At 35.9% G+C, this 19243-nt stretch overlaps 1 pseudogene; it reads left to right on the top strand.

The window, feature by feature from the left end:
- Nucleotides 1-247: 247 nt before the first annotated feature.
- On the top strand, nucleotides 248-552 carry LOC114678183 (ATP synthase F(0) complex subunit g, mitochondrial pseudogene; annotated as a pseudogene).
- The last annotated feature ends 18691 nt before the right edge of the window (nucleotides 553-19243 follow it).

Genomic DNA, 19243 nt, shown 5'->3' with positions numbered 1-19243 from the left:
TACTTATTAAAGAGGAGAATTAATGTATCTATGAGGAGTTATGTAAAGTAACCCAGCGAATCTGAGAAAGGATAAAAGTCGATATTCTAGAATTTTAAAAAATATTTCTATTTACATTTTAAAAATCAGTTGATGTGTTCATGAGCAGATTAAACACAGCTGAGGAGAAAATTAAGCAGCGTAAAATAGATTAGAAGAAACTGAATCAGCTGGTCATTTGGGGTGACAAACATTTCATCTTAGAATGATGGCCCAATTTGTCTACAACTTTGTAGTGAAGACCTCAACACTGATGAATGCTGCTGTGACTTATTTGAAACCTTGATTGGCCACATTTTGGTATGACACCAAGGTTGAGCTGGTTCCTCCCCACCCTGCTAATATCCCTAGAACTATTCAGAGCCTTAAAAAATAGTAGTGCCCAAATTGTTAGTTTCAAACAACTCAGTTAAGGAAGCCGTGCTGAACGGTTTGGTGGCCTCTGAGGTGTGGATGTGCTTTTATATTGGAGAGATCAGAGGCAAGTGTGGCATCACTGGCTACAATGTTTAAAGACCAAACTTTAATATTTAATTATATTTGATTTATTATTTGAGTGTTCTTGGACCATGTGTGATAAGATTGCTATCTGATTAAAATGTGTTAAAAAAAAAATGAAACTCCCTTATGCAACATAAAGAAATAAATAAATGGGGGTTGGGTATAGATAAAAGAAAGTTAAGAGAAATTAAGGACAGAATTAGAGTTAGCATGTATAACAAATTTTTTATCAGAGCCCCAGAAGGAGAGGTAAGAGAGAATGAGGCAGAGGCAATATTTGGGAAGATAATCACGAAAAATATTCTAGAAGTGATAAGAGACATCAATCTTTAGATTAAAGAAGCCTAATACATCCCTACCCAGGAGAAATGGCACATTATAGTAAACAAGGACGACACCAAAGACAAAGAGAAGATTTTAAAGAAGCCAGAGAAAAACAAAAGATTACTTTCAAAAGATCAATAGTTAGACTGATAGCTAACTTCTCAAGAACATTAGTGAAACCAAAAGATAATGGAATGATACTTTTAATGGGCTGAAAAAATTGACTTTCAATGTAGAATTCTATATCCAAAGAAAATTTATTTTTTCAAAAGGGGGAAATAATGGCATTTTTTTGCAAGCAAAAATTAAGAGAGTTTACCAGTAGCAGATCTTTACTAATAAAATTTTAGATCATATTCTTCAGAAAAAATGAAAGTGATCCCAGTGGAATGTCAGAAAAGCAAGAAAAAATAAAACAGCAAAGAAATTAGGAAATATTTGAGTAAACATAAATGAATTTTTACTATATAAAGCCAATAATAATCATAATGCATTATTGAGGATAAAATAAAATTAAGATGTATAGCAAAATAACATAAATCAAGAGAAAAGTAATGGAATTAAGGCATTTTAAGACTTGTATTGCTTGGAAAAGAGGTAAAGGTATCTTTTGACAATTAACTTCTGATGTGTTAATTATTCACATTATAATTTCTACGAAAGTGACTAAAAGAAAGGAAACATAACGTCCAACTTTCAAAGCACTAAAAGGGAATAATGAAATAATCAGAAATACTCCTAAAAAGGCAAGAAAGGAGAAAAAAGACAGAACAATTTGAAACACTGGTAATTTCATCATCTATATGCACTAAATGTTCTATTTAAAAAACAAAATAATTATGATATATTTTTGAAATTCCAACAATTTATTAGTTATAAGAGATGCATCCTTTGCCCACTTTTTGAGACATTTATGCAGCCAACAGACACATGAAAAAATACTCATAATCACTGTCAATCAGAGAAATGCAAATCAAAATCACAATGAGATACCATCTCACACCAGTTACAAAAGTCAGGAAACAACAGATGCTGGAGAGGATGTGGAGAAATAGGAACACTTTTACACTGTTAGTGGGACTGTAAACTAGTTCAACCATTGTGGAAGACAGTGTGGCGATTCCTCAACGATCTAGAACCAGAAATACCATTTGACCCAGCCATCCCACTACTGGGTATATACCCAAAGGATTATAAATCATGCCGTTACAAAGACACACGCACATGTATGTTTACTGCGGCACTATTCACAAGAGCAAAGACTTGGAATCAACTCAAATGTTCATCAATGATAGAGTGGATTAAGAAAATATGGCACATATACACCACGGAATACTATGCAGCCATAAAAAAGGATGAGTTCCTGTCCTTTGTAGGGACATGGATGAAGCTGAAACCATCATTCTGAGCAAACTATCACAAGAACAGAAAACCAAACACCGCATGTTCTCACTCATAGGTGGGAAATGAACAATGAGAACACTTGGACACAGGGTGAAGAACATCACACACTGGGGCATGTCGTGGGGTGAGGGGAAGGGGGAAGGATAGCATTAGGAGATATACCTAATGTAAATGATGCATTAATGGGTGCAGCACACCAACATGGCACATGCATATACAGGTAACAAACCTGCACGTTGTGCAAATGTACCCTAGAACTTAAAGCATATATAAATAAAAGAGATACAACATAACAGAAAAGTTGAAAATAACAGCATGTTTTTCATATATTTACCAGAACTGTCTCTTTGGATCATTTGCCCATTACTTAGTTGGATTGTTTGGTTTCTTATTTGTTTTTTTGCTGTTGAGATGTTTGAGTTTCTTGTACATTCTGGATATGAATCCCTTCTCAGATTAATACTTTACTAATATTTTATCCCATTCTTTAGGTTGGCTTTCCACTTTGTTGATTATTTCCTTTGCTGTGCAGAAGATTTTTCACTTAATATAACCTCATTTGTTTATTTTTGCATTTGTTGCCTGTGCTTTTGAGGTCTTAGTCAGAAAATATTTTCCTAGACCAACATACTAAATCATTTCCCCTATGTTTTCTTCTAGTCGTTTTATAGTTTCAGGTCTTACCTAGGTTTTGGATTCATTTTGAGTTTATTTTTATATAGAGTGAGAGGTAGGTAAGAGTCTAGTTTCATTCTTCTGCATAGGAACATCCGGCTTTCCTAGAACCAATTATTGAAGAGACTGTCCCCAGTGTAAGTTCTTGTTAGCTTTGTTGAAGATCAGTTAGCTGTAAACATGTAGCTTTGTTTCTGGATTTTCCATTCTGTTTCATTGGTCTCTGTGTCTCTTTTTGTATCAGTACCATGCTGTTTCAGTTACTATGGCCTTGTAGTATAATTTGAAGTCAGGTAATGTGGTGCCTATTTTATTCTTATAACTTGATATTTTTTTAATTAAAAGAGCTTTTACCACTACTCTAGCACTTACTTGTTAAAGCAAACTGTCATCTCCTCTCTCTAACCAAGTACACATGGCACATTCTCATTTATACTTTACAGGTGCAGAAGCAGGGTTCAAGCTACCCATGTCAAATATAAAGGATGTCTGGCCTCATTAGTGACAGCAGTGGTCAAGCCTGAGGGTGGAGCATAAGAATTAGGGAACAACTCTAAGGTCTGTGTGGTTTGGACTGGACTTACTGAAGTAAGACCTATAACTAGGCAAATTTCATGAATGTGTAAACATCACTGGGGATTTCTGAAAGTCTGGGAAAATGAACTTAAGAAGATTAGACTTCCTGGTTTAAGCAAATATAAATCAGGATTCATCAAGATTTGGCTAAATATGTTAATGAAATAGCATCTGTGTTCACCAGCTGGTAGTGCCTTTACCAACTTCCCTAGAATGTATTTGGAGAGACCCCAAATTATACAACTTAAAACTATGCAATGAACATGTAGCTCAGGCTGCTTGAGCAACTGAGGTGAAACATGTTTGATTCCATTTTTTAATTGGGATAAAAGGTTTGTAATAGGAAGCTAATACATTTTAAGGTTGTTTTCTTAAAACATGTTCCCCTGACATCCTTTCATTCCCAAGCTGGTGTGATGAGGTTTATAGCTGAAAAGCAAAAGCACAGGTTAGGATTATGCAGGTGGAGACAGTAGCATAAACACTGATAGGGACGCAAGGAATGGCAAAGGACATTTAAACTAATACATGGTTCAAAGTGCTTAAAACACATGACAAAGCAGGACTAGAAAGAAATAGAGCTACAAACATATAAATAATAGCCTAGTGTAGTAGTTTGGTTGGTTTGTTTTTGTTTTTTGAGATAGAGTCGCACTCTGTCACCCAGGCTGGAGTGCAATGGCACCATCTCAGTCCACTGCAACCTCCGCAGTTTCCCCTACTATTAACATTTTGCATTATTAACAGTAGCATGGTACATTTGATAAAACTGAAGAGCCAATATTGATACATTACTTTTTTTTTTTTTTTTTTTGAGACAGAGTCTCACTCTGTTGCCCAGGCTGGAGTGCAGTGGTGTCATCTCTGCTCACTGTAGCCTCAACCTCTTCAGCTCAAGTGATCCTCCCACCTCAACCTCCCAAGTAGCTGGGACTACAGATGCACCCCATCATGGCAGGCTAAGTTTTGTATTTTTTGTAGAGAAAGGGTTTCACCATATGGCCCAGGCTGGTCTCGAACTTCTAAGCTCAATTGATCCACTCACCTCAGCCTCCCAAAGCAGTGGGATTACAAGCAAGAGCCACCACGCCCGGCCCATGTAGTAGTTTTTAAACTGGACTTCACTAAGCCATTAGAGTTTTGTCATAAGATAACCACTGTGCAAAGTAAGACTGTTTCCCATCCCCGCTTTAACCAGACAAGTGGTCTATCTGCATGGAATTGTATTTTAAGAATGCTTGTGCTGCTTTTGAAAAGATTGTTTTAAATTTTAAAACCATTTGTAAGAAGTAAATAGGTCCAAATAATTCTTAAATTGCCCACAGTGATTCACCATGGAACCTAAATAAAATTGCACAGAACTCTTAACATCACCATTTCTTTTTCTGTTCTAAAAAAATGTAATGTAATCACACATGACCATGACCTCAGAAAAAATAATGTCTCTCACTATGTGCTAGAACCCCTGCAAGTACTTTACATGCATCATTACAACAAATATTCACAATAGTATTTGGATACCAATATCATCCTTACATTCTACTTACAGATAATGAAACTTAGGCTTAGTGAGTTTTCCAAATTACCCAAGGTGAAAAGATAATAATTGTCAGAGTCAGAAGTAGAGTCCATCTTCTCTCCCATCAGAGTTCAGGCTCTTAGAAAAGTGACAATACTTGAAAGCAATAAGCAGTTGGTTTATAACATCTAAAGCATCTGAGTTACAAAATAATCTATGATCCATCCTGTCATTTATACCAGATCATGAATATAAATCTCGCTGAAAGAACAGCAAGATTATGAGGTGTAAAAAATATGTTTTTGAGGAAAAACATACAACATACAAATCTTCATCAAAATTCTAGATTGCTTACTAGTTTATTTGTTTTAAGGTTACTGTGTTATTGTGTATTTAGCCACTTTTTCTTCAATCTTTTGCTTTTTACACTTTCAAACACTCAAAGAAACTAATAACATGAAAAAATGGTCAAAAATATGGAAATGAATAAATGAAAACTCAGCAGGAAATTTGAATGCTGTGTTTTATTGTCATCAGGGAGAAAAGGGAGGGGCTTCCAAAATGCTAATATTAGTAGAGCTTTCTGATTCATCCCTTTATCCCCTGCAGCACCTAGTATATTGCTTTGCATATATACATAATCAATGGATGAATGTATATGCAGGTTAGAGTTCCAAAATGCTGTATTTCAATTCTTTCCCTCAAGTCTAACACCATACATTCACTATGATTTTGAAACTTGATCCCATTGAAATGAAAAACAGAATTTGGGTCTATTAAGGGCATAAACTGTTTAATATTTTGAGGTTTCATATAACACATACTGCGTCTTTATGTGAACGTGTTTGTATAGGTCATCATGTAATTTGCTTATAAGGCTGTTCTATTGTATATAATAAGCTATCCCAGCACTTGGTGGCTTAAAACAACAATTCATTATTATCTCTGTGATTGGAGTTTCTTATGTGGTTGCAGTTCAATAGCCACAGGCAGCCTTGACTGAGCTGGTCATCCAAGGTTGGCAGTAGATAATAGTGGCCAACGGGAGCTCAGCTGGGGCTGCCAACGGGGGCTCGTACACATGCTTTCTTCATATGTGTGGATTTCTCACAGCTCAGCAGATGGATTCGGAGAGGAAACATCCCAAAAGATCAACAAAGAAGCTATGAAACTTCTTATAACCTAGCCTTGGAGGCTCCACAGCATCATTTCTCCCCCATTTTATTAGTCACACTAGTCATCAAGGCCAGCCTAGATTCAAGGAGATGGAAACGAGACTCCATCTCTTGGTGGGAAAAGCAGCAGACATGTACCGGGAAGAGAGGGATTGAGGTGACCGTCATTGGAGACTATCCACCACAAATGCCCGCTATTTATAAACGCTTAATAGATTACAATTTGAACTGCTACATCTGAGGGTTGTGTTGTATTTAAACTCATCAGGAAGTCTTCCCAGCATAATTATGAACTGGGTGTTTGTATGGTAAAAAATATACATTTGGGTTGTACATAATATTTTCAGGGGGAAAAATACAACGTTCCAAACCAACTCCATTCACTGAAACAATTTGTCAAACTAGAGAGTAGTTTCAATGGTTAATAAAATTTCAGATGAGTGTACTTTGGTTACATCTGAGAAAACATGTGAAACAATACCATCATTATCTCATAGTACTAAATCCTATTTCTTCAGATTGACAATTTTATACATTAAAAATGTAATACATAATTTACTATTTCTCGTGGATCTTCATGGGAAACAGTAAAGAATAATTTGCTTTGTCCTACTAATATACTCAATAACTAACATTAAGGAGGAAAAGGTTGACACTTTTCTACAATTTGTCATAATCTATTTGCTTTACAGATTAATTTAAATTTCATGAAACCCAAAATAGGTAGATACGATTAGCTCCATTTTGCGAACAAGGAAACTACAGTTCTTAAAGGTTTAGAAACTTGCCCAAGCTTAGAAATGCTTAGGCTTTAGAAATTTACCCAAATTGAAAGCCGGGCGCAGTAGCTCAAGCCTGTAATTCCAGCACTTTGGGAGGCCGAGATGGGCGGATCACGAGGTCAGGAGATCCAGACCATCCTGGCAAACACGGTGAAACCCCGTCTCTACTAAAAAATACAAAAAACTAGCTGGGCGAGGTGGCGGGCACCTGTAGTCCCAGCTACTCGGGAGGCTGAGGCAGGAGAATGGCGTAAACCCGGGAGGCGGAGCTTGCAGTGAGCCGAGATCCGGCCACTGCACTCCAGCCTGGGCGACAGAACGAGACTCTGTCTCAAAATAAATAAATAAATAAAAAGAAATTACCCGAATTGAAGAAATAATGGTAGATTCCTAATTTTTTTTTTTTTACACTCCCTCGTCTCATGAGGCAAAATGAGTGTGTCACACATATATGTACAGATGGTTCTCAAACTTATGATGTTTCAACTTAACCATTTTTCAACATTAAAATGGCCGTGAAAGTGATAGGCATTCAGTAGAAATCATACTTCAAGTAACCATACAACATGTTGTTTTCCACTTGCAGTATAATATTCAAAAAATTATGTGAGCTGTCCAACATGTTATTATAAAATAATAAATTATCATGTTACATGATTTTGCCTAACTATAGGCTAATGTAAGTGTTCTGACTATATATTTAAGGTAAGTTATGCTAAGCTATGATGTGCAGTAGGTTAGGTGTATTTGATGCATTTTTGTCTTATGATATTTTCAATTTGCAATGAGTTTATTGGGATGTAACCTCATTATGTCAAGGATCATCTCTCTCTCTCTCTCTGTGTGTGTGTGTGTGTGTGTGTCTCTCTATATGTACAGACACACACATACTTTTCCTCTCTCTCTCCATAAAATATATATGTATTATACCTATCATACAAACTATATGTATACATACACGCTTTCCATAAAGAAGGAGGTAGTACAGCAGGAATATTTGCCAATATAAAGAAGAAAAAATTTCTTGAAAAGGAAAATGTATTCTAGTCACACTCCACTGGCTCATCTGATGTATGAAAAATGAAAAAGAAATACCTATATTCATATAAAAATCCTATAAGGAATGCCTCACCTTCAGTTATCTGGGGAATGGGAGTGATTCAAATAGATGAGGAAGGACATGAAACAAATTTCTTTATAAGAACATATTGGATGCTGTGGTCAATCTTAGGTTAATCATAAGGCAAACTAGTAAGTCTTGCTCTAAACCGGTCAAATAAATAACTCAGTAGGAGAATCCAAAGTAAGATTTGCACAATTTCTTTAATTGAGCAAAGTTTGGAGCAATACTCTTACCTTTCCAGAAAAGAGAAAGATTAGATATATTTCAAGCTTTCAATAAAAGCCTAAAACCAAAGAAGACCAAAACATTGAATCAAAGTCTGAAAGATAGATGTATTGTGTTATTTAAATATTGGCACAGACGCACTCTTGAATGTGAAGCATTAAAATTTAAGTTGTTTATCTCTGAGACAGATTTAATTTAATATCATGCAAGGCAAATAGACCTTTACTTATTCTGGTAAAGTAGTGCTGAATCAATTATAGCTACTGCCTATTTAAAAAGAATAAGAAGAAAAGAAAAAATGTAGCAACAATAATTTGTGTGTGTCCAAAGAACAAAGAAGATTTTACATGTTCATGAAATCTTTTTTTTTATTTTTTGATTAATAACCGGAAAATATGCAGTTCTCTTGGATCTTTGCTGTAACACACCAATATCCCGCATGCTTTAGAATAGGCAATGAAGGCTGACATAGCAATTAAGGTCAAACAATCCTGACCTGTTTTGTACAGTCTGTCTCACTAGCAATGTTGTATTCAGTAAATATGCTTTTCTAAATGGTAGAATTGTTTTTCTCCACAGCCAATCCATAGTCACAGCTGCAATGCCTGACACAAAATAAAGACTCAATAGATATCTTGGGATTGAATTGAATATGTCATTTTCTGTTCTATATGAGGCCCACATTAAACTGTACACAAGGCCTCCTGCTTAATTTCTGGATGCCTTCTGAAGTGTACATACCCATATAATCCCTATACTATATCAACATGGGAAATTTACACAAATAATTTGACTATTTTGACTCACTAAATCAATCAAATCCCTTAAAACGGTAAAACTGGCTCATTTATGAAAAACAAAATCTTATAGATTAACGTCACTATTTCCCTCAATAATGTGCATAGATAGGGCATCTTACGTGACAATAAGGCTTTCCCTTGAAAGTTCGTTTATAGATAAAAATCCGAAAGTGTGTGGAAGAATACTTCCTTTCTCTTCCTTGTTTAAAACTCACACAGCTCTATCTGATTGCCACGTTTTATGAGCACCCAGCAGTTGGAGAAACAAGTCTTGTCTTTCAAATAAATCTCTTATCTCAGTCTGTGTTCAAGATTCAGGTCTGCTGCAAAGGCTTACATCTAATGCACAGTGTCACAAACACTAAAATCGGAGTCATTTAAAAGTTTGCCCATGCCCTCTGGGAGATAAGAGATTGGCAGTGTTAAATTTGTAGATAACCATTAAGGTAGTGATCCCAAAACACTATGTTTCTAAACAACTTCCATTAAAGTAGGGTGGCATTTGCTATACTGGAGCTAGTCCACCTAATCAAATGTCCTGCCCCTTAGAGCGATCAACAAAAGGTATTTCAGAGGAAGAGATCTAACTTTTTTCTTTTTTGCTTCTTAAAAAATAGTATAGCATAGCATAACATAGGAAAAAGCAGTGCATGGAAAAGACTCTCAATCCTAATTCCCAGGGGCAAGAAGCTCATATTCAGAAGCCTTAAATAACCTTTCTCTCATATCTCCACTGACCAGGCTGTAAGTGGCTAATGGTGATCATAAAATTATCCAGTACTTTTGAAAACCCAGACACAATTGCCTCAATAAATCTTGCTCAGGTCATACAACTTGCACTCCAAGACCACTTCTTGCTCTCCAAGAACATTTCTTTCTCTTTTTTAATTCACTTTTGCTTTCTAAAAGATATTCTGGGCTACAAGATGTGGCTTCTGAGGCTAATGGGCTGCCAGTTTATTCTTCAGCTTGACTCATGCCTTCTTCACATATGAAGCAAAACAGTGGCAACCGTTTCTTAAAGGACAGTGGTTGATCCCATGTACTTTGGTCAGATTCCATAATCTGAAAACTCCCTTATCTCAGAATAAGCTGCAGATGCTCTTTGGCTCTGGCCTTGGAACGTCACTAAAGAGTTCTAGGGTACAGCAGATGAAGTCATCTAAAATTGAATGTCAAAATATGGGTGATAGGATTGACTGTTTGCCAATTTAAAATATTGAAGGGGCATTTCTATGAAAATGCTTTCCTTTTATAATCTGATAATATCCCCACTGTATTCTTTATATAAATAAAGAACTTCATGGCAGTTTTACCCATTCCAGCACAATATTACATACAAGATATTAAGTAAGTTTTTCCTTTCAGTTGAGTTACATTATGAGGGTTTTTAAACCATTCTAAAGGAGACCCAAACAATAAGGAACCAATCAAGCTTTTGAATGGTAAATTTAAGTAAGGTTTAGCACATTTTGTTTTTCAAAACCCAGGATAATCTCCTAAAATTATTTCAGTAAACTTTATCGTTTATGGATTTTCAAAGGTATTGGTAAAACTAACAGAAAAAAGACCTGTACTGTTGTTGCTTACATGAAATTGGAATATTTGTGTATTTATTAAATTCTTCATTAGCTATAGAATTATACGAGATGTTTCCACAGAAAGAACTTAGTGGCACTGAACAGGATTCAGATCCCTCCTGTTCCACTGCATAGAATATTTTCTAGTGTTTATTAAAATGACAATACCTTGAATCAGGATTATGGAATTCAATTAGAAAATGTATGAAAAGTCCCCAGTAAAATGCCTAGCACATAGTGGATCATAGCAAGTATTTACTGATCTGCACATAACCAAATACGAATATGGGAGAAATATTAGACAAAGATTCCTCCCAGATGAAGGCCTCACCAACCCAGATGATGAGACTGAGGCCTTAGAGAGCTTGCCTAGTTCTATAAACAAAAAGATTTGCACCATGTTGGTTTTTCCAAAAGAATTTTCACCACAAATTGCGAGATCAGTGAGCATAAACTCATTCATTCACCATAAAAAAATATCTTTAAGTTTACATCACTCTGAGGAAACATTAAAATTTAATATTTCTTTCTGAAGTCTTATTTCTACTGAGTTAGTGAACTTGTCATCTGTGTATAAAGAAGACTCGCTTTCAAGGAGAATGAAAAATCGTTCTCTTCTATAATCAGGGACTCACCGCTCTACCTTCCCTGGTAACATCAGCCATCATGACTCTGTCTCCCTAGCAACCATGTCTCTATATCAGACAGCTTTATTTGAAACAATCTTCACTGAAGAAAAGGTCGTCGAAAAAGAGTTCACACAAAAATAAAAATAAAACAAGAAATAACCATGAGAATAGGTATAATCAATGCTTCCTTGGGATGCAATTTTCTTTGTATAATTTTAACAAAAAATTAAAATTAAAAGAGCAGAGATTTGTCAGAAAGCTGAATACATATGTATTTCATCAGGTAAAAACTTTGTTTCAAATGTTATGCTAAAAGAATATGATTGATAAGATATAATAGAGCTGTAACAGAAGAAGAGGCAATTCTGTTCACACTAGAAAGTTCTAAAAAGCAACACGGCAAATATTTCCTGAGAGTTTTGTGTTACTAAACACAATTTTGATGCAACAGTCTGTACTTTGAGTCTTTCTGCCCCGCAGTCTCTGGGTGAGCTAATTTCTATATTGAGTTGGTTCTCAGCGCCAAAGGTCTGAGGGAACACAGGAAAGTTTAAGCAAACAGTTCACTTTATTTGAAACGGATTTAACACTGTCATCAGGAACACTGCGTCCCTCATGGCCTCATTTTATGGCCCATGCACCTGATGGGCTAGTTCCTGCCAAACTCATTCCTTGGTACCTGCCAAGGCTTCCCCAACAGGCGCTCCATGCAACCTCCATCCCACTCCTCACTTCAAATCCAGGATTTTCTCAGCCCAAGTCGATGATCATAAATAGCCAAACATCATTTTCTGATTGCCAGTGGAGTAACTTATGTTCATATCCAAATGAAGAAGATGCAAAATAAGTATCATACAAAAACTCATTGATATTCTAAACCAGGAAATGTCTCACATGGAAACTAAGCAAACAATATTAGCTAAAACAATTACATATCAAGCCTTAAAATCTCAGCCTACACATTGGGATATGGTATCTTAGGGAAAATATTTAAAGATAAAAGCTTTAATAATAATAATGATGTGTTTACAAATGTTTAGCATCTTCAACTTTTTAAAGTATTTTACTGTGTCTCATGTAGTTATCTTAAAAAAGCTTTAAGCAACACAAAAAGGTAAACTGTTATTACCCTCATCTCATAAACAATGAAACAAACACAGTAATCTGTTCAACATCAAGTAGTATATTTGTGACAGAAACAAAACTGTATACAAGGTCTTCTAACTGTAAGCTGGACACTGAGGGAAATTCTGGGCCTTTTCGAATTAGAGTCCACTTGAGCAGAAAGCCCTTTAAATTGTACTTCAGTCTTTCTGGGTCCCAGGTCACTCCCATCTTACTTTATGTTCTCTCTCTCCTTTCAATCCTGTTGTACTTGCCCCCAACTCAGAGAGAAACAAGAGACTATGCTTATTTTAAAATCTGGCTTTGCAGCTCTACTTGCAAGGAACAGAGAATGACAGAACCATCAGATATATGCCACTAACCAAGATATTTAATGAAGGACCCAACAATTTAGTCAATCTTTAGTTACTCAATAACTTCCTAAGCCCTCACACACTGTTCTAGGCAATCGGGAAACAAAAACTAAGAGAACAGACAACATCCTTTACCCTCATGGGGCTTACATTCTGGGAGGAGAAGACGGATAATAAATTATAAATATAATATGTAGGTAAATTATATAGAATATTAGATGATGATAAATGCCAAGGGGATGGAAATAGGGCCAGGTGGGGAGCCTGCTAGATGGTGGAGATGGGGGTGGGGGTACAATTATTAAGTTAGGTGGGCAAGGTATGGAACAGTGTGGAACAATAGGCAATATAGTCACTCCTCTATCCAGCAAAATCTAATGAGGGAAAGGTAACCAGAGAGAGAAGGATTGACAATAGACAGATTACTAACAGACACCTGCCATAATGAACATATCTGATACTAACAAGATACACTGTGTCTAGACACTAAAAAGTCTAGGGAGACCAAACATATGCAAGCCAGTTTACATCGTCCACAATTTCCGGGGTTATGTTCCTCCCGGGGCTGACCTATCAGATTGTAAAGTATGTTTGTTTCTCTGCTCAGGCCTAACAGCTTCCCATGTTTCATCATCCTCCTTATCACAGCTTGCTCCCTCCTGAAGATCCAATTCTTGGTGCAAGAAACTCCTTCCTCAAGGTATGTCCTTGCAGTTAGAACCCACCAAGCTCTGGAACCAAGTTTCGGTTGATTCCAGATCAACTGCTGTCTCTCCTCACCATTACTGCTGGCCTCGTCAGCCACGTGCTTCTGGGTGGATGGGCTTTAATTCTGCTTGCTTTCCATCCGAGGCTATCTTACCCCGAATCACAGTGCTTCCCAGGGGGAGCCGGACACGAGAGCAACTTACTGCATTTTTCTCTCTCCCTACAATACCGCCAGTAAATAACCAAGCTCTTGTCTTTTTAGGATACGGCTTCCTTCCTCCTCTAGTCTTTTTTCCCTCCTCCCACCAATCTGCAGATTCTGTTTCCCATAATAATTTACAAATCTCTGTTTTCTCTTCCAAATTTATCCAAATTGATCAGCACTGCTAAATGCTTCTACTAATGGTATTTGAAACATGATGTCTCTTGGATAAAAATCGCTTCCTAGTAGGAATTATTTCTCTCCACAATCAAGAATGTTCTCCACAGCCAAGCTAAAGCAAAAGGTCAGGTTCCAAGACAGCAGATCCTTCAGCTCAAAATTCAGCTTCTGGAAAGTTAAAATGGACACAACCATTAGGACAGCACCTAAATATGGTTTAAACCTTTACTGTCCTTTGATTGCACAGTCACCATCCAGAACACAGAGACTGGAAAGGTAAATTGAGCATAACTACCACAGATGAAAAGAGAAGTTTAACCAGGAGGCAAATATCCCATGAATGGAAAATAATACAATAAACTATGATATAACTGAAACTCTTGAAAGGCTTGGTTTTGAATATATAAATAGCAAGCATATATATTCAAACAAGGACTCTTTTTTTTAAAAAGAAACCAGAAAAAGAAAGCACAAATATTCACAATACTTATTTTAAATGTGTTTTTTTAAAACATCAAAAGTAACAAGTGAAATTTTAAACATGACAATTTATATTCCAATGATAATATCAATAATAAAATCAAACTGAAATTAAGAAGGAAAAAATCAGAAAGCAAACTACATCATGAAAAAGTTCTGCCCCATTGGTCATCATGCCTGGGTCTAGCTCTGGTCCTGCCACTAGCTGTGTGATGGGAAACTTTGGACAAGTCACGGAATGTGTCTTAGTCAAAGCTCCAACAAATATAAAATGAGTTTTTCGAAATAGATCTTCAAGTTCCTTCCAATTCTGAAGTTGTATGAATCTTCAGATAGTTTACATCAGATTATAGAATGACAGATTATAAGTGTTTAATCATTTTATTCCTGTCCCATTGGTTCTAAAACTGTAACCATTTCTATTATGTCAATTTGTAGCAGCTCATCATATAAATTGAAACACTGGTCCTACAAACTAAAGTATAGAAAACGAATTGATATCACTCAAAACAATGTATCTGATATTCAGACTCTTTAATCAAACACATTAAGTAAAAGCCAGTCTTCCTGGAAAAACTAAAATGATAATTCTTTTCGCTATAAAATTCAACTTTGGTATCCCACAAATTATCTATACAATTTATCTTACAAACAATAATAGGCTTCTATCTTAATTGTTTGAAAAGAAAATGAAATATGAATTATTTCTTCTCATTACTTTTTCACCCATGTTCTAAGAAAAATTTTAATGAAAACAAATTTATTTTCTTGCTTGGGGCCAGAAATAAAACAAAACTACCTACTTCTAATTTTTACAGCTGAGATGAGAGAGTTTAAGCAGAAAAAAATTTAATCATCCAAATGTATTGAGTATTGTCAGGATCAGAGCAGAGCTCTTTGAATAAGGTGACCACACTGAATTAGAAGAATGGCAGCAACGTATCAACTGGATTTTTCTCAAGACCATAGCGAATGTCTTTTTCTACATGCACCAGTTCTCAAAGTGTTCCATATAAAAGATCTATCAAAAATTAACTATCAGTAAATTAGAAAGCATTCTTCTAGTCCTTACACTTTGTTTTACTTCCTGGATGTCCCTAGAAACCAACCTAACTCAGCTCACTCTTATTTTTGCAGCCAAATCATAGCAAATCTGGGATAATTCTAACTTTGATAGTCAGCAAGGGATTATTTGATATTGAATATTCTAGCTACTTCTAAACACTAAAAATAGCCAACTCAAGAATCTCTTATGGAATATTTTCATTGCTTATTTCATCCTTTATTTACAAATATTTATTGCGTGCCCTCCAAGGAGGCACTATTTTAGGCCTTTGGGTCAAAGATCCTTGCCCTTGTGCCTTTGAGAAATCTTAAATTCTAATTCAGGACACAGACAATAGACAATACGCATTACGAATGAGTAAATCCTATAGTGTGTTAAGAGATGATAAGTGCTGTGGGGAAATGAAAAAGTCAAATAGGGTAAGACAGAGAAGGTAGACCAGGATGGTGTGGGCCAACGTGGTATGGGGATTGCTGGAAAGATGGTGCTGTCATCAACTGGTATTGAAAAGTTGGAGAAAATAGCAGGTTGCTCCCGGAGGGGAGGGTCGTGGGGCATGTGGCCTGGGGTTTAGATACCAGGAGTTCAGCTTTGGATACGCTGAGATTGAGATGTCTATTAGAAAGGAGCATCTGATTATACATTTCATTCTACATTATATTAACACAGAGCAGCAGAGTCATTTTTGTCACACTCACTCAGGGGTTAGCGAATAGTTGGAAATCCCTAAAGGAAAACAAAGAAACAGATGTTCAAATGAGCCATCAGCCTTCTAATGAAAAAGATCTACAAATATTGTAGGTTTTGATATGAATGAAGTTAAAATCTTTTTGTCTAGTATGGACACATCCACATAAAAATAGTTATACTAGCTTTTCTTTTCAGAAAAGCAGTAAACTTTGAAGGAAACAGACACTTGAGTCCTAAAGGAGAAAGGCACAAACTATAAACCACAGGGAGAAGTTTCACAAAGAGAAGACATGAACTTCCCTGGGAAATATGGAAATCTAACACAAGCGAATTTTCCCTCCCTGGTTGCACAGATTCTTATTGTCCAGAGACCCAGATTCTAAAAGAAAGAATGCTATAACCAAGAAAATGTCAGAAATGACCATGACCTCTTGCTGAAGAACTAATTGTATCAAACTTAAGAAAAGAAAGTTGCTGATTAAAGTACTGTCTGAAAATCTCAGATTTTATGAAACCAGATAATATCTACAAAAATGGCTGGGTAAGCTTTTAAAAATAAGTATTTTAAATTTACATAATTAAATTGATAATATATTGACTTTTTTCAAAAAAAAAGATCTCCCAGTACTGAGTTGAAGATTTTTTTTTTTTTTTTTTTTTTTTTTTTTTTTTTTTTTTTTGAGATGGAGTCTCGCTCTGTCACCCAGGCTGGAGTGCAGTGGCGCAATCTCGGCTCACTGCAAGCTCCGCCTCCCGGGTTCACGCCATTCTCCGGCCTCAGCCTCCCGAGTAGCTGGGACTACAGGCGCCCGCCACTGCGCCCGGCTAATTTTTTTCTATTTTTAGTAGAGACGGGGTTTCACCATGGTCTCGATCTCCTGACCTTGTGATCCGCCCGCCTCGGCCTTCCAAAGTGCTGGGATTACAGGCGTGAGCCACCGCGCCCGGCCAAGTTGAAGATTTTTAAGAAGTGAATGAGTAAGAGGTTGCTGCTCCCATTGAATAAACTAGAACTTCGTATACCTAGAATATCTCTCCCTCTGTATCACTTTCAGAATGTCCCAACTCAGATTCTCCTCATCTCCATCTTCATCTGTGCCCCAAACCAAGTACCTGAAGGTCACACAACACAAAAAAAAATCCTCTCAAATCATCCCTGGAATTCATACTTTTAAATTACCAGACTCATACTAAACAGTTTATAAAATCATAATGGGTTGGAAAAAATGTATATATACATAAGCGTTCACACAAACACAGGTACTATATGTATACGTATACACAATACATATACAAATACCAGTATATATGCATATATACACATATACACACACATACTATGTATATTCGTATACACTATATATATACACACAGACACAGTATACATACATACACACATACACACACACAAACACTTAGGTGTGTATTTAGTATCTATTCAATTCCTTAGCATCCTTATCTAGATGCATCAGAGACTTGGCATATGTTGCTAATCTACTGATTGCTACAAAGAGTCTCTGAAGTTCAATCTAACTACTGAGATGGCATTTGGGATAATTCATCCCCCATTTCACTATTCACCACAGGAAAATGACCAAAATGTTGGAAGTGATAAAAGAGATTAATTTTAAAGCACTTTTAAGAGTTACTTCTAAGTCTGTTCTTCAATAACCATAAATGGATTTTTAAAGATAACAAAAATGTAATTAGACAAGAAAATTCTATTTGCTTCGTAGCTACAGCCAAACTGAATCAGATTACTCGGATTTGGTCAAGATTTCTGCTTAATTAACATTTTATGATTCATTTAAAACGTCATATAAATTCTAGAGCATTGCTGAGCCAAGCCAGATTTGATCTGTTGGCATTTTATTACATCTGACAAACCACAATTTCATTAGTTTTAATTTCTGTAGTGTTTAACTAATGTAAAAAAAATATGTTAACTATGAGTTATCAAAACAGTTATCATTACATTGCTTTCAGCCTGTTTATTGCAGAGTAATTCCATTCTCTAGCTTTTAAGGAAAAGATGCAACTATCTCAGTTAATTACCGTTTCATTGGTAGTACCCCAAAGCAAGCACAGTTAAGTGTTCAATGTTCCAAAGTGACTGGCAAAGACTTAGAAGAACAAGGACATATAAATTTGCACTAATAAGTTAACTGGCAAAATGGAAATAAATACAAGAAGTTAGTGATTACCCCACACTGAAATGAAAGGAACAGCTGACAGTAAGCACAATCCAAGCACACAAGTTCAACCAAACTTGTGCAAGCAACAAAACACTTTCTTTGGGATTTCAAATGAGATAGTGTGCTCAGATAGCCTCTGTTTAATCACTCTGCACACATTCCTGAAAGGGAAATATCTATATCAATAAAGGGCTGCAATAAATAGCAACTTTTTATATGTCTTCACTTTTTATAAAATATACACTAGTGAAAGAGAAGAATCCCTTTGTGAATATAGAAGAATGCTTCAAAAAACATGATTTTCCTACACAAATTAGAAAAACTGTCACTGTGACATTGACATAAAAACCCTAATCTACAGCACAATATCTGAGTGATGATACATTATGGGGAGATGTTTCTGCCTATTTGATAACCAAACATTATATGCCAATAAAATGATAAAACACCACAGATCACTGGCACTATTCTAAATGTTACCACAAGTTTTACTATTATTATTATTATTATTTATTTATTTATTTGTTTATTTAGCTTGGTTGCCTAAAGTCATTAAATAGAGTATAGGGCATATACTCTTCAGAATACAGGTATTTTGGGTTTTTTGTTCTCTTGCGAAGTTCACCCACAGCAAATCATTTAAAAAAAAAAAACAGTTGCTGCTTGAAAATCCGGAGGTGGAGTTCAGTAATAAACTGAAACAGATGCTTTGCAGTAAGGGAAGGACAGTGCAGTGAGGCCATCAGTGTTTGCAGGGCAAACACCACATCAGAATGGTAGGTGCAACCTGCATATTTGACAGTAGCTCTATCGTACATGAAAAGTTCCCACAAAGCAAACAAAGTATCTTAACTTTACCTTTTTTCTTATTTAAATGTACATCAATGGTATA

The sequence above is a fragment of the Macaca mulatta genome, chromosome 5 (genome assembly GCF_049350105.2).
Source record: "Macaca mulatta isolate MMU2019108-1 chromosome 5, T2T-MMU8v2.0, whole genome shotgun sequence".
Lineage (NCBI taxonomy): Eukaryota > Metazoa > Chordata > Mammalia > Primates > Cercopithecidae > Macaca > Macaca mulatta.
This window is presented reverse-complemented; position numbering and strand designations above follow the sequence as displayed.